This window comes from Symphalangus syndactylus, chromosome 4, assembly GCF_028878055.3.
Source record: "Symphalangus syndactylus isolate Jambi chromosome 4, NHGRI_mSymSyn1-v2.1_pri, whole genome shotgun sequence".
In the NCBI taxonomy this organism is placed as follows: Eukaryota; Metazoa; Chordata; class Mammalia; order Primates; family Hylobatidae; genus Symphalangus; species Symphalangus syndactylus.
Genome location: NC_072426.2, coordinates 61,728,473 through 61,744,232, shown reverse-complemented (window position 1 = coordinate 61,744,232; position 15,760 = coordinate 61,728,473). Strand labels below are relative to the sequence as shown.

General features: G+C 39.7%; 1 protein-coding gene across 16 annotated transcripts in view; it reads left to right on the top strand.

Annotated features, from left to right (window-relative positions):
• ALPK1 (alpha kinase 1) overlaps positions 1-15,760 on the top strand; it is a 158,556-nt gene that overhangs the window by 56,524 nt on the left and 86,272 nt on the right. For 4 of the 16 annotated variants that reach the window (XM_063637984.1, XM_063637987.1, XM_063637989.1 and 1 more), the window contains exon 3: positions 14,499-14,630. The exons of the other annotated variants lie outside the window; for them this stretch is intronic. The gene's annotated coding sequence lies outside the window, so the exon portion shown is untranslated. The remainder of the gene's footprint in view (positions 1-14,498; positions 14,631-15,760) is intronic. 16 annotated transcript variants of the gene reach the window in all.

Sequence of the window (15,760 nt, the reverse complement as noted above, 5' to 3'; positions counted from 1 at the left end):
AACCTTATACTTTTCTGTCCTATGTATCTGTTTCTAAAAAAAAGTGAAGTTAAATGCACACACATACATATTTATACTTAAATTAAATTTCAATGTTAGTAGAAAAACTAATTTCAGTCATTCAAAAATATCTTACTAGATCTATGCCCTTGGGTGGATGTAAAATCATTTATCTTTGAAGAAAAAAATACATATAGTATGGATTTTCTTAAACACTATTATTAAGATTACAAAGGGCTTACAGAGTAGATTCCCCCCTCAACCCTTTTCACCTTAAAATTTCTTTTTGGGATTTCCACTTTGTGCCTGAGCAATGTCCTTCTACTCAATGTTGGGAAATGCTACATCCTCATAATTTTCCACATAGTGCTTTTACTACTTCATAGGAAGTCAGTATGAGATTTGATCAGTTTTTAAAAACTGCACATGCACTTAGTTAAGATATCAAAGTTATTTTCATTTTAGTATTAGAATTTCAGAACACATTTGGTATTAGGAAAGTGAATTCGCTATAAGATGTGTGATTTGCAATCCATGTAACGATGTGTAACATCTTTGAATTCACACACATGGTTCCCAAAGATTGAAAGCCCCCTAAAGATTTTATCTCAATTGCTGGGAAATAAAGATCCCAGCAAACACATGGAACTGGGTGCTTAGTTACTAGCATTTCACTACACTCAACCAAGTAGCTTAGGTTCTCTTGGTTTTTGTTGGTCAGTGGTGTGTGTGTCTGTGTGCGTGTGTGTTTTATATCTCAGTTTTGAAGGGTTTGTCTCTCTAGACATAGAGGGATGGTAATACATATTCATGAAAGCGTGTTCTTTCCAGTCCCTGTTAACTCTGACAAAGCCTTAGCTGTTTCACACAGCAAGCTGACTGGGATTGTGTGTGGGGGCTGCATGGCCAGATTAGTGCAAACAGCAAGCCCACTCTGCTGCTTGTTAGGCCTTGCCTTCCTGACAATTTCCCCAATTGTCGCTTGTGACAAGGCTGTCATTAGGTGATGGCTTCTTTTGGCCATTTTCAGATAAAGATAATTTCCTTAACTTCCATTTTATTTGACAACAAGCAGTTTGGGAGAGAAAGGAAGTCCTTCAGTAGTATATAGATTAGGGTTTTGTCACTTCAAAGGCATCTTTGATCTAAAAATATGTGCTGTACCAAATTCATTATGTCTTTTTTTAAAGAGCTTTTAAATTTATTGATCTTCTCCTCAATTATTCTCCTTTTACATCCAATAATGATGTGTGAGATGGTAGTGTTGGGCAAAGCCTAAGGAGGAGTGTGGGGTGAATGCAGCCAACTGGTCACTTCTGAGGTCATTACAAGAACGAAACAACAGGTGCTTTTGTTTAGTGTTGATTCTTTTCTGAATCCCTGTGTGGACAAAGGCTTCTCTTCTATTTATTGCTCAACATAATGATATCAGTGCCAAAAGACAAAATTACGTTTGGTATTACAGCATAATAAAGTCATAGCTTGTACAAAAATTGTGCCTACAGTTGCTTTCACCCTCACCTTTGAGGCCACAGGTTTCTCCAGCCAGCATGGGAGTTCTGTGGAGAAAGAGCAAGAGACTTCTTTGTTGACCAAGAATTTGACTCCCTTTAGAAGCAAGCTTACATTGTGCTGAAACTCAGCTTGCCAAAGTTCTTAGAATTGAATCATTTAAAAAATCATACAGAGAAGAAGAGAATGAGAATTCCTATGAAAATGTACTTTAAAAATAGCACTATAAGCATTTATGGCTTAGACAGTAGGCCACTTGTTTAGAAGGTCCACTTGTCCTACTTTTGTTGTTGCTGCTATTGTACACAATGGTTGTGTGGAATTACTATGTTTTAAACAACACCTAGGACAAAGGGGTGTACAGTTTACATCCAAACTATCATGATTAACCATTGTCTCCTAAAACTTCACATGTAATAACCAATTTAGTACAGAACAAGCTACTCATTTCCACTCCTGCAATTAGGAAAAGGAGGTGAAAATAAACACCTTAATTTCATTTTTTTGGTCTAAATGTTACGTTACTTGCCTCTTGATAATCTACTTTATAATTTAGAATGATCTAGATGCTTTCGATATTTACTATTTTCGCAAAGAATTTCAAAGTCTTATATATTAAAGAAAATATGTAATTTTAAAGCACGACCTCAGGCTCCTAAAAGCAATGACAATTGCTTCTTTTGAAAAATCACTTTTCTGAATTTTCAAAAGCTAGTATAACACAATGCCTTTCATTTTGCCTAACTAGTTTAGAGGTCTAGGACTCTCTCCATGGGCCTTCAATCCACAGTAAACTCTGGATAAAAACAGCCAGCATTTTCTATATGTCATGTACTTTTATCCTTACTAAGAGGTAGATACAATTGTTAGCTCAATTTTACAGATGAGAAAGTGAGACACAAAGACATTAAGTAACTTGCCCATTCTCTCATATTCCAGTAAATGTTAGAGCTGGAATTCAGACTTGGGTACTTTAGATCCAAAGCCTCTGCTCTTATTGCTGGGGCCCAGAATGCATGAGACCTGGAATACCTACATACGCCTCTCCTGATTCCTCCTGGTACAGAATAAGTAAATGTTAGTTCTCCTTTCCCCTTCCATCCCTTCATCTACCCAGTCCTGTTCTCCTGCCCTACACAGTCCAAGCAAGTGGGCCAAGAGATTGCAGCAAAGGAGAGGGGCCAGAGAGGAATCTTATCTTCTGTCCTGGTTTCTCCAGTTGTCCTCCTGCCTGCACATTAAACACACAGGGACTGACGTGCTGAGACCTGGTAAATTCAGACAGTGGGGTTCACGGTTCATCGTATCCTTTGAAGGACTCCTCCACCACTTCATTCAAGATATCTGATGTCATTTCTCTTGACTTTGTTTTAACTAGAAAACCTTGATTTTGATTACTTTTTCATTTTTGGTGAAATCAGTAAATGCCATTTTGAAGAAAGAAAGAAGTAGACTATGAAGGAGAATGTTTTGGGGAAAGATCTCTGTGTCGTCTTAGAGTTCACCTGCTTTGTGACTCGTGAATGCACTACAGAAACTGGCAGACAGCAACACCCTCAGCCTGCCTCGGAAGAGACAAAAGTAAATACCCGTCTCAAAGAGAATGCACTGAAATATGATATCAGCTGCAAGAGAGGGCCATCTCCTCCGGTCAAATGAGAAAAATCATATTATCCTCGCTGTGGTATACAAATAGCTTGTAAGCCACATTCTCCATTTGAATGATAACAATAAAGTGCTAACCTCGCTGCTGCAGGCCAGCCTGATCCCATCTCCAAACACAAACACTTCTGCCTGGGTTTTGGCTGGGGGTTGTGCTGTTGCCTCCCAACCCCCACCCTTTCCCCCCCTTCTCCCCCCCACCCCCGTTAATTGGCTGAGACCACCAGAATTTGGAGGACACAGATGTCACTGATAGTTTTCCTAGGGAGCACATTCATGCCCATCTGTTGCAGCCTAGAAGGCTGTTCATATATCCACAAGGCCTTCATTTAATTCTTGTCAGAAAGTAATGTAAATCCAGTTTACCTCAGAGGTCGCAGGCGAGATTTATGCCAATGAGCCCCCTGCAATTTACACACACTGTAGTTGTATAGGATGAAAAGAAAGCCTTTCATGTTGGTGCATATTAACAAGAAAGCCTGCCTTCCGAGAGGGGCTTTTTGATTGAGGTTTCTCCTGATTTTAATACAGCCGATGCCAGTTGGTATACCCAGCTTTAGAAAAGGGGGGAAAAAACCTAATCTTTAAACTGAAGTTTCTTCTTTTATAAGAAGTAAAAGAGAAAGAGTGAAATCCTAGCAAGTGGCACTGCCATGTCTTTAATTATCTCTTACTAGACAAAACTCCCTCGCACTTGGAGAAGACAGAGCGTGACAGGAGAGCACGTTCCAGCCTGAACTGCAGCGAGTGGAAGTCTAGGGAGAGCTCAGTTTTAAGCAATTATCTTTCCAATGTGAAAATAGTGGGACTGAACAGTTGAATTAGGCTTCTGACTTTTTGTCTGTCTCTTTTAGTATAGTTAGAGAAAAGTATGAAGTTTGATAATTTGGATCAGGCTAGGTAGAAATTGATTCATCAGTAAATTGGAAGAAGACGTGATATATACATAGAAAATAATTCATAGAATTATCTTATTGGAAGTCTAAGAGCATTAAAAAGGACTTAGGTTACATCTTTCAATGTATTGATACATTTTGAAATATTCAGGACTGTGTCAGTAGGCTAGAAGGCAAATGGTTTTAAAAGCACTCATGGGGTCAAAGTCTTCTGAAAATTCTGAATACACACCTTGTTTAGTATGTGACCTTGGGAAAGTTACTTAACCTCCATGACCCTCAACTTTCTCATCTCTAAAGTGGGGATCATAAAGCCAATATCATAAAGTTTTGTGTCTGAGGTGCACAGCATAGCACCTAAAGTACAGAAAATATTTAACCAATAGCAATTTTCCCTCTCCACCTTGTCTTTCGGTGGTACCTGTGACAGCAAATTACAGATTTAAAATGTTAGTTAATTTAGTTCAAAATCTCTAAGCATTCAACCCACCAGACTACTTTTTCATATTTAAAAAATGTTTAATGATCAATGAAGTTGGAGATTTTCTTTCCCACTGTTTGGAATTTTTGTTGTCAGTTGTTTAATTTTTTAATTCTGTAGAAAGTAGAATAATAGAAGTGTGTTGGTTTTGGTAAAAGTAGGCATGGCTGCCATGCTCATTCAGAGTTGTAGCCTCTGATTTCCCAAGACAGTGTTAATAGGGGGCGTGCTTCTCGTGTTTTTATAGACAGTGCTCATTTACCCATACTAATGGCTTTGAAGTATATGGTATGATTATTTTTGCACCACATTTAATTTTTTGTTTGTATTTTGCTTAAGATAATATTAAAGTTCAGCTGTGATTTCTAAGTACATGCTAACAGGACAATGAGGCACGGTAACCTAGAAGCATTACATGATGTGGATGTGGGTGGAATGGGGCCCTGATTAAAAATACAATGTGTTGTTGGCAACACATTAAGCAGATACTCCAAATATGCATAATCTGGACTTAATTACAGAATTGGATAAAGCAGTAGCTTCATTTTGCAGAGTAGTTGTCATATTAGGGAGGCTAAAGCCCAATTTTGTTGGTTATCTAAACCAGGGAAGAGGAGATTTCAAATAATTTCAGAACGGTCTCTTGCTGCCTCTCAAAATTCATCAAGACCATTCCTTTTTGTTGGGGTCCTCAAAACAGAATTTTTTAAATTTTTTATTATTAAAAATTTCAAATATGTTGTTACAAAAGTAGAGGGAGCAATGTAAAAACTTCACGTACTCTTATGTAGCTTCAACATTTAACAGTCCATAGCCAATCTTGACTAATTTACATCTTTAATTTCTCCCCACCTCCATGCCTCAAGTTCTTTTGAAACAAATCTCAGACTTCATATAATTTCATTTCTAAGTATTTCAGAATGTATCCCTAAACGATATGAACTCTTGGAGTTTCACTCTTGTTGCCCAGGCTGGAGTGCAATGGTGCAATCTCGGCTCACTGCAACCTTTGTCTCCCAGGTTCAAGCAATTCTCCTGTCTCAGCCTCCTGAGTACCTGGGATTACAGGCATGCGCTGCCACGCCAGGCTAATTTTGTATTTTTAGTAGAGATGGGGTTTCTCCATGTTGATCAGGCTGGTCTCAAACTCCTGAACTCAGGTGATCTGCCCGCCTGGGCTTCCCAAAGTGCTGGGATTACAGGTGTGAGCCACCGCGCCCAGCTGATATGAACTCTTTTTAAATATGACCACACTACTTTTATCCCACCTTAAAAATTAACACTAATTCCTTAATATCATTTATTATATCATATATTATCAGTCAGAAATCATGGGACTTTGATTTTTAAAAAAGGAAATTGATTATTTGAGTATCATGTTACAAATTAGTTGTTTTGCTTCCATAACACAACAGTTTCATGAGGACTCTTAACGACTTTCATCGTGGATTTATACGGTTGACACGTTTTGTGATATGTGGTGGTAACTTTTAGAATGAGAATGTGTCAACTTGTTGAAAAATAAAAATCACACCATCATTATGTTCCTACTCCATCTTCATCGATTCATTTGGATAAGTGTTTTCCAAACTTATTGGTGTCAATGAAATTTTATGTGGATGGCCATCATATAAAACAGATGGAAATGAAATTGCTCTGGGGCCATGCTGCCAACCAGTCATTTGGCCTACTCTTTCCCCACGTGGGGCATTGCAGGTTTTGGTATGTGAAATGCTTTCTTAAGTATATATTATTTTCCCATTATGATTTCAGGGTAAGACAAATTGCTTTGTGAAACAGTGTGAAGAATAGAAGATTGCACACATAGCCAACATCGAAAAACAAACAACAGTACAGTATTTACTTTTTAAGCTTCCTACCAGCAAAAATAATCTTTCACTTAAAGTAATTAAAATGGGAAAAGTCCACTGTGCTCATAAACAACGACCCCACTTCTCAGTTGACTACACTGGGGCCTCCTGGGAGGAGATGTATTTGCTTCCTGTCAGGATTAATCTATAAATGCAATCACCACTTAGACCTCGTAAGTTCTTTTCTTCTCCTTCACTGGTCCCTCTGGATTTATATTGTAGCTCGAATAACGTCAAATTAGGATACCTTTTCCCCAGGAAAAATACAGCAGTGGCTGTTCCAGTGTTTTAAAATTTGAGAATCAAGCCTAAGAGTCATGTCTTTAAATAAACTACATATACATTTCTGTCATAGAATCAACATTCTGTTAAAATAATGATTTCTGCTTGTCAGTATGATGATCAGTTTCTTCCCCACAAAAAGCAGGACACAGAGTGGTCTCACGTAAAACCACAGTGGCCTTAAAAGCTTATGTCTAACTTCTGGCACGTAATCTTAATGAGTTGCTATTTGAACTTTGACAAATCACTGAACTTTTGACTTAATCTTCAAATGGGAACCATATTCCTTGCTACCTTCCTCACTGTAATCTTATAAAAGTCATATCATCAACCTGGTTCCATTTTCTTTGTCAAGATCTAATAATAAATACCTTTTCTTCTAAGTAGTATAATAGTAGGAAGGATAGAATGAATTCTCCAACTTTCCTAAATTTAAGTAAACTCATCCTGTGGGTCAGAATGTTGCTTTGAAATTTTTTACAAGTTGAATTATATAATTATGTTTACTTCTCGAATGAAGTTGTTTCTGTGGGTTGAAAATATCTCTTCTGCTTCTCTGGTAACCTTCCAAATACCAAATATGTATACAACGGATATTCAGTAAATGCTTAAATACCATTGAGAAGTTTACAGATACAGTGCATCTTATTTGATGCATTAAACTTCTAAGTTAGCTATGAAAGCCAAGCTTTAAGGAAAGAGCAGGAAGCAAGCAATTATTTTTTGCCAGTAATAGACTGTGTAAAAGCTAGTATGTTTCACTTGCCTATTTCGATTTACTCATTTTTTAAAAATTTCCTGTATCACACTGTTAGCTCTATACTGGCAAATATTCCTTCATTAGCTAAAAGCAAAGAATAGAATTAACATTAAGTCTCAGATCGCCATCCTCCTTATTAGAGAAAGGAGAAAATGAGAGTTCTTCCGCTTGAAGAGCTACCAAAGAAACTAAGTAGAGTGGTTCAAAAACAATAATCATCCCCTAAGCCAGGTGATTGGCATTCTGAGCACATTTGCTCTGCAACTGAGCCGCATTTCACTCAGTCACATAACTCTTACAGAAAGTATAGAATCCTGAAAGTCTAAAACTATGCTCATTTTCCAAATCAGCCTGGTGAAATCTAGTTCTTGATTCTCAAATTCAGAATTTCAGTTTTAAGTTTAAGGGCCTTAAAACTGCAAGTTATAGAGTGAATAGAAGAAGGCCTGGTTTTCTAATCAAGTCTGTTGGTCTCTGAAGGCTAGCTACGCCAAGGCCTCTGTGCTTTGCACACGCCATGAGGTGCTTAAGCGCCATGTCAAGAGGTAAGTCAACAAAAAATGAAATGTGCTATCTTTTCTTTGCAGACACATTTTGGGTTTGTTCTCCTTAAGATCAGGCAGGACTAGTAGAATCCTGCTGTCGACTGCTTGTCTTACAGAGTCCCTTGCTGCTGGCCTGTACTTAGTTGTCACTCTGTGAATAGCTTGGCGTGTGGGTGTTTGCTGCCTTTGCGCCTGCAAAGTGTGCAGACATCCAGGCGGTTCTCCGTTACCGTCTCCCTGCTACTTGAGGACATGCAAGTCCTATTTGTTCCCAAGCCAGTAGGAGGCTCCCTGCCAAGACCCATCGGCTGCTGGTGACATGCACACGCTGTGTGAATCACACAGCCACATGGTGGACTTTCATTATGTCAGCCCAGGAGCGTGGTCTGCCAATCCCCAGGCCAGAGGCCCACCCCCAGGCGCCTTTGACATTTTAAGTATAAAATAAATAAAGAGCTTTGTGTGTGTCTCGGAGCGAAGGAGAAGATGAGGGGCTGTGGGTGTTTCTGTCTGATCTGTAATCCGATGGAGGCTCTTCTTTCCTCTCAGCCACTTCAGGGCGCACTTCTCTGTCACCTCAGACAGAGGCAGGCTGAGTGCCTGGAGGCAAACAGCTGATTAAACCAAGTTGGCTGGATGTGGTTTTTGTTTTGTTTTTTGTCTTGTTTTAAGCAAATGAAACTCACATCTTTTTCCCTGAAAAAGTCTAATAAGTGGTCATAACATTTCAATTATTGAACAGAATTTCTATTCATTAATTGAATATGGATCCAGATAATTATCTAGGAGATAATCCCAGTGGCAAAAACTGCAATTACTTTTGCATCAGCCTAATATTACGTGGCTTTATACTGGAAAAATATCAGGAACCTGAAGACTTTGCATAGTCAAGCAATTTTATTTCTCAAAAACCTAAATGGTAATGAAGCCAACAAGGAAACCAAATCCAGAGTAAACTAGGAGAAATTGGATGACCTCTTAAAAAATAAAATTTTATTTCTTGAAAACTTTATTGATAGCAATAACTGATACCTATGAAGCACTTACTATGTGCTAGGCAATTTTTTTTGTGTTTTACATATGTTAATTCAGTTGATGCTTATAAAACTGTGAGATTGATCCTATTATTACCACCACCCCCCACCTTTTTTTTTGAGACAGAGTTTTGTTCTGTCACCCAGGCTAGAGTGCAGTGGTGCAATCTCAGCTCACTGCAACTTCCATGAAGCGATTCTCCTGCCTCAGCCTCCCGAGTAGCTGGGACTACAGGCGTGTACCACCATGCCTGGCTAATAGTTTGTATTTTTAGTAGAGACAGGTTTCACCGTGTTAGCCTGGATGGTCTTGATTTCCTGACCTCGTGATCCACCTGCCTCGCCTCCCAAAGTGCTGGGATTACAGGCATGAGCCACCACACCCGGCCTACATTTTAATTTTTTTAAAAAACTCTTAAGCTTTTTTGTGAGCAGAAATTCTCAAGTATCTAAGTATGATATTTTAGGCTCCAGAAGAAATTCACTATTACAGTGTCCTAGCAGCCCAGACATATGAGAAAACTGAGACATGATTTGCCTAAAGCTACTCAGCTAGTAAGTAGCAGAAATTTAAATCTAGGAAGCCTCACTGCAAAGTGCATGTGCTTAACTTGGCTGTTTATTGATAATCAAGACAGTGAAACCACAATTCTTCATTTCAACATCTTCATTTTTCTGCTCCTGTTATTTCAGAGACCCCGCATCCCATTTCTCCAAGACAGATTGCTCCTTTGTGGGCTATCTCTAACTTCAAAGCTACATAGTTCTGTGCAAAATAAATTAACTTTCCTGGCTGTGAAAATTATCAATACAGATTTTAAAATACTCTGTTGCAAAATGATCCTTAATCCGCACATTTCCTGACCTCATCAAAATAATGCAATGCTTCACAGCCCTGACAATTTTATATTACAATATGCTTCATGCTGTTTTCATGTATGTATCACACCAACATTGGGACCCTCCCTCCTCCTACTCCATCCCTGGAGAGATGCAGCAGTTTTGACATTCTGACTCTGTTGGTATAAACAGCGCATTTCTGTTGCCTCACCCACTGTAGCACAGACTAAATGGTCAAGGCTACTCCATTTCCTCTTCTGAAGATAAAGTATTTCTCTTCCACCAAAATTATTCTTGCTGAGTTTTTCTCCAGACCTCTGGTACCATTTAGTGGAAAGCAAAGTGATCATGCGTTTTCAGGACAAGTCAGGACTCTACGCCCTTATCCTGATCTTCTCTGTCATAGCTTTTCAAAGTCATTCAGCTTACTCCTGCCTCTTCACCTCCATGACTCAAATTCTTTACCTAGAATATAGGTGGACACTATCTGCCTCTCAGAGAATACATCTCAAGTTGAAGGCTCTTTAAAGTTTATGAAATATTTTTTCCTACTTTATGACTGCCTCCTAGTATCATGATAGTTCTGGATTTGGGGACATATGGGGTGAGTCTATGTGAGCGTTCTCACATTCGGGGTGCAGAAATGCCAAGAAAACTTTCCTGGAAGTACCATTTTGAAGTCATCAGTGCAGGAGCCTGAAGCCAGGACCAGATGGCAGGCTTGACTCACCTTGACCTGAGATGTCGCTCTTCCAGCTATGTGGGCCAGGCTAATAGTTCGCCAGATGTCACCATGGCTGATGGAGTGGGTAACTGTAGCCGAAGAGTATGAGCGGCAGCCTCTACAGTGATGGCCTTTTCTTTTTCTTATTTTTTCTTCTTCAGGCCGGGAGGTAACCCATTCATGACCCGGAACACTCTCATTGCACTTCCTTGAGAAGTCAAGTTTGGTAAACACGTTCAGCTGCAGTGAACTAGACAGAGGAGGGTGGGACACAAAGGCAAGAGAGACAGAAGGAAGGGACAGCTTTTGCATCCAATTTCCCATTTTAATAAGGTGTTGTCCTCAGACTGTAAGTGTTGATATGAAAGTGACATAGCAAAGACCTTCATTTTCACTTACAGAATTTCCTAAAACTTACTTTGCTTTAAAAAAAAAAAAAAATCAGACACTTCTTTTTTTCATTTGTTTTTTTAGAGTCTTGCTCTGTCACCCAGGCTGGAGTGCAGTGGCACGATCTCGGCTCATTGCAGCCTCTGCCTCCCGGGTTCAAGCAATTCTAATGCTTCAGCCTCCCAAGTAACTGAGATTACAAGCACATGCCACCATGCCCGGCTAATTTTTGTATTTTTAGTAGAGATGGGGATTTGCCATGTTGGCCAGGCTGGTCTCGAACTTCTGACCTCAAGTGATCTGCCTGCCTCAACCTCCCAAACTGTTGGGATTACAGATGTGAGCCGCTGTGCCCAGTCTTTTATTTCATTTTCTATGTAAATAGAATGAAAAGATAGGTTGAATTTCCTGGCAATCTAGTGTTTCTCAAACTAATAGTTCAAACTGCTTATATATAATCAATTATCTCAATAGACTATGCTTGCCATGGATACCCAACATAAGATGAGGATCTCCTCCTCACAGTCTTTGTTCATGTCATTCTCCAACTAAAATTCTTTTAGTCACTTCTCCATCCAGCAACTCGAAATCCTATTCCCTCTAGAATTTCCTGTGCAAGTGTCGCTCCCTGCTCTGAAAGGATATATCTTTTACCACCTGTCAATGGAGCCCCCGGTTCCAACCCTAAAAGCGGTAAATGATATTCATTACCTATCCAATACTTCCAGGCTTGGGTTTTCATTTTATTCTTTTTAATATTTTCATCAAATGCAGAACAGCTATCAAGAATTTATAAAATAGATGTGATATACATGGAACATGATGAATACCCATAGACCAAGCCATCGATTTAAATAGAAAAACATACCACTTGCTTTGACGTCTCCTCCATGTGCTTCCTTTACATCTTCTTCCTGCTCCCCTCAAAAAATCCACAATTCTGAGTTTTAGTTAATCATTACTTTTCTTTGTAATTTTACTATGTACAGTCATCCTTTGGTATCCATGGGAGATTGGTTCCAGGATCTCCTGGATACCAAAATTCTTGGCTGCTCAAGTCTCTGATACTGTAGAAAATGGCATAATATTTGTATATAACCTACACATATTCTTACCCATATACTTTAAATAATCTCTAGGTTACTTGTAATACCTAATACAATGTAAATGCTATGTAAATAGTTGTTGTATTCGTTTTTTATTTGTATTATTTTTATGTGTTTTTCTAAATATTTTGATCCACAGTTGGTTGAATTCACAAATGTGAAACCCACAGATACAAAAGGCCAACTGTATATTTGTATCCTGTAACAATATATTGTTTGGTTATAATGTTTGTAAATTTTACCCATGCATTCCTCTGTGACTGCGTTTTATATTTCTAAGATTTACCCATGTTGTTATATGTAACCATAAGTTATTCATTTGTTTATTTTTCCCAATGTATGAATGTACTTCAATTTCCTTCCTTCCTTTCTTTCTTTCTCTCTCTCTCTCTTTCTCTCTTCTCTCTTTTTCTTCTTCCTTTCCTTTCCTTTTTTTTTTTTTTTTTTTTTTGAGATAGGGTCTCACTCTGTCACCCAGGCTGAACTGGACTGCAGTGGTGCAATCTCAGCTCATTGCAACCTCTGCCTCCCAGGTTCAAGATATCCTCCTACCTCAGCCTCCTGAGTAGCGGGGACCACAGGTGCGTGCAATCACACCTGGTTAATTTTTGTATTTTTTGTAAATATGGAATTTTTCCGTGTTATTCAGGCTGGTCTTGAACTCCTGGGCTCAAGCGATCCGCCTGCCTCAGCCTCCCAAAGTGCTGGGATTACAGGTGTGATCACCGAACCTGGCCGTACTTCACTTTTCTAATCCACTCTTCCCATGAAGAACATATGGTTTGTTTCCTTTTGCTTGTTTGCTATTACAAACTGTGTCACTATAAAGATTCTTATACATAGCCCCAGACACAGATACAAGAATTTCTCTAAATTAGAGTATATACTTAAGAGTGGACACTGGGTCAGTGAGTGTGCATCTTTGATTTTACTGGATAATACCAAACTGTAGGTTCCAATAATGGTGACTTGGAGTAACTAACACTGACTGTTCTTGACGATTGTTATTATCCAGTTACTTTTTTTTCAATCAGGAAGTTGCGAAGGGGTCAGGCGTGGTAGCTTACACCTGTAATCTCAGCACTTTGGGAGGCCGAGGCAGGTGGATCACCTAAGGTCAGGAGTTCAAGACCAGCCTGGCCAACATGGCAAAACCCTGTCTCTACTAAAAACACAAAAACTTCGCCAGGCGTGGCGGCATGGGCCTGTAATCCCAGCTACTTGGGAAGCTGAAGCAGGAGAATTGCTCGAACTTGGGAGGCGAAGGTTTCAGTGAGCCAAGATTGCACCACTGCACTCCAACCTGAGCTACAGAGTGAGACTCTGTCTCAAAATAAATAAATAAATAAATAAATAAGTTGTGCAGGGTTTTCCCATTGTGGTTTGAACTTGTATTTCCTGATTACTAATGAGGTCAGACACTTTTCATATGTTTATTAGCCATTCACATTTCTTCTCCTGTGAAGTGTCTGTTCAAGTCTTTTGTCTATTCTTTTCCTACTATATGGTTGGTCTTTTTCTCATTGATTTACAGAAATTCTTTATATATTCAGGGTAGAAATCTTTTGTCAGCTACCAAAGCTACAAATACTGTCTCCCAGTTTGTGATTTTTCTTTCCACTTTTTTTATGGTGTCATTTTACTAATCAGAAGTTTATCTTTAATTACAATATTTTCCCTTATGATTTGCTTGTTTTTTTGCAAACAATTAAAAAAATTTTTTCCTAATGAAAGGTATTCTCTATTAGATATTCTCTTTTACACATTGGATAGTTTTGTCTTTCACATTTAAGTTTTTAACTAACATTGATTTAAAATAAATAAATAATCTGTTAGCTCAATGCCATATATTGAGCTCTGTAATAAATCAAGTTCCCATATATATGTAAGGTCAATTTTTCTTTTACCGTTTTTTGTTTTGTTTTTGTTTTTTGTTTTCAGACAGAGTCTTACTCTATCAGCCAGGGGCTGGAGTGTAATGGCATAATCTTGGCTCACTGCAGCCTCCACCTCCCAGGTTCAAGTGAGTCTCGAGCCTCAGCCTCCCAAGTAGCTAGGATTACAAGCATAAGCCACCACACCCACCTAATTTTTGTGTTTTTAGTAGAGATGGGGTTTCACCATGTTGTCCAGGCTGGTCTCAAACTCCCGGCCTCAAGTGATCCACCCACCTCCGCCTCCCAAAGTGCTGGGATTACATGCATGAGCCACCATGCCTGGACTGTAAGGTCAATTTTTCTAAGTGCCAATAATTTTTGCATCATTTAATAATATACTAATTTATTAATTATTGACATTTGGTATAACACTGTGCTCTCCTCATTATTTTTCATCAGGAATGTCTTTATTATTCTTGAACTGTTTTTCCCTACAAATTTTAAAATCACCTTTTTAGGTTACACACAAAGACACGCAGACACAAACAGAACTGTTGAGATTTTGACTGGAGCTGCATTAAAGTTACAGACTAATTTGAATGTTGAGTTTCCCAGACCACATAGAATATCTCTTCATGTCTTCCCATGAGGTAAATATTATAATTTTTTCACTGAAAGTCTTGTGCACATATTAGAATTATTCACAGGTACTTCATGTATATTATTTTTATACCTTACATGTTTTGTACAATTGTAAATGGTGTATTTTTATTAAATTTCATTTTCTTTTTTTTTTTTTTTTTTTTTTTTTTTTTTGAGAAGGAGTCTTGCTCTGTCACCCAGGCTGGAGTGCAGTGGCGCTATCTCGGCACACTGCAGGCTCTGCCCCCCGGGGTTCACGCCATTCTCCTGCCTCAGCCTACCGCGTAGCTGGGACTACAGGCGCTCGCCACCTCGCCCGGCTAATTTTTTGTATTTTTAATAGAGGCGGGGGTTTCACCGTGTTAGCCAGGATGGTCTCGATCTCCTGACCTCGTGATCCGCCCGCCTCAGCCTCCCAAAGTGCTGGGATTACAGGCGTGAGCCACCACGCCCGGCCATTAAATTTCATTTTCTAAGCATTTGTTGCAAATTTAAGATATTTTGCCTAAGGTTAGATTTATTGGGTTGTTGAACGATTTGTAAAATTTTGTTAGTAAAATTATAGTTTCAAGTCTGCCTTGCTGTCAACCAGTGCTGGACTCAGGGAAGCCCACCCGGACCAGTGGGGGAGACACCGACCCTAGCAGAAGCTGGACCGAGCAGAGAGGAAGGAGAGGAGGAGGTCAGGGCTCTCAGGAGCCAGGTTCTGGGCAAGTGGCAGCCGTTCTCAAATTTTCAGGAAAGCGGTCGGCTCACACTAGGGCAGTAAAAAGATGCCTCTAGGGAGGAGGCCCGTGCAGCTATCCAGGAAATGGTGGTGGCTGGGCCTAGGGAGGTGGCAGTGGAACGGAGACCCTGGTGGGGGATGACATCAAGGGAGGATACGGGCGGGACCCCAGATTTCTGCCTGTGGGCAATGGAAGTGAGGTTCACTGGGCAGGGAGGCTGGACACAGACGGGCAAAGGGCTGCCTAGACCTCTAGGGGCCAAAGAGCACGCGGACCCCCTCCGTGGGGTAACAGTTTCCGCCGGGAGCACAAAGCAGCGGACTGGAAGTGGGGGCGGAAGTGCACCGCACTCATCGGCAACTGCGCGCCTCAGTACGCAAAGTCTGAACTTCCTGACAAAGGGGATGCGG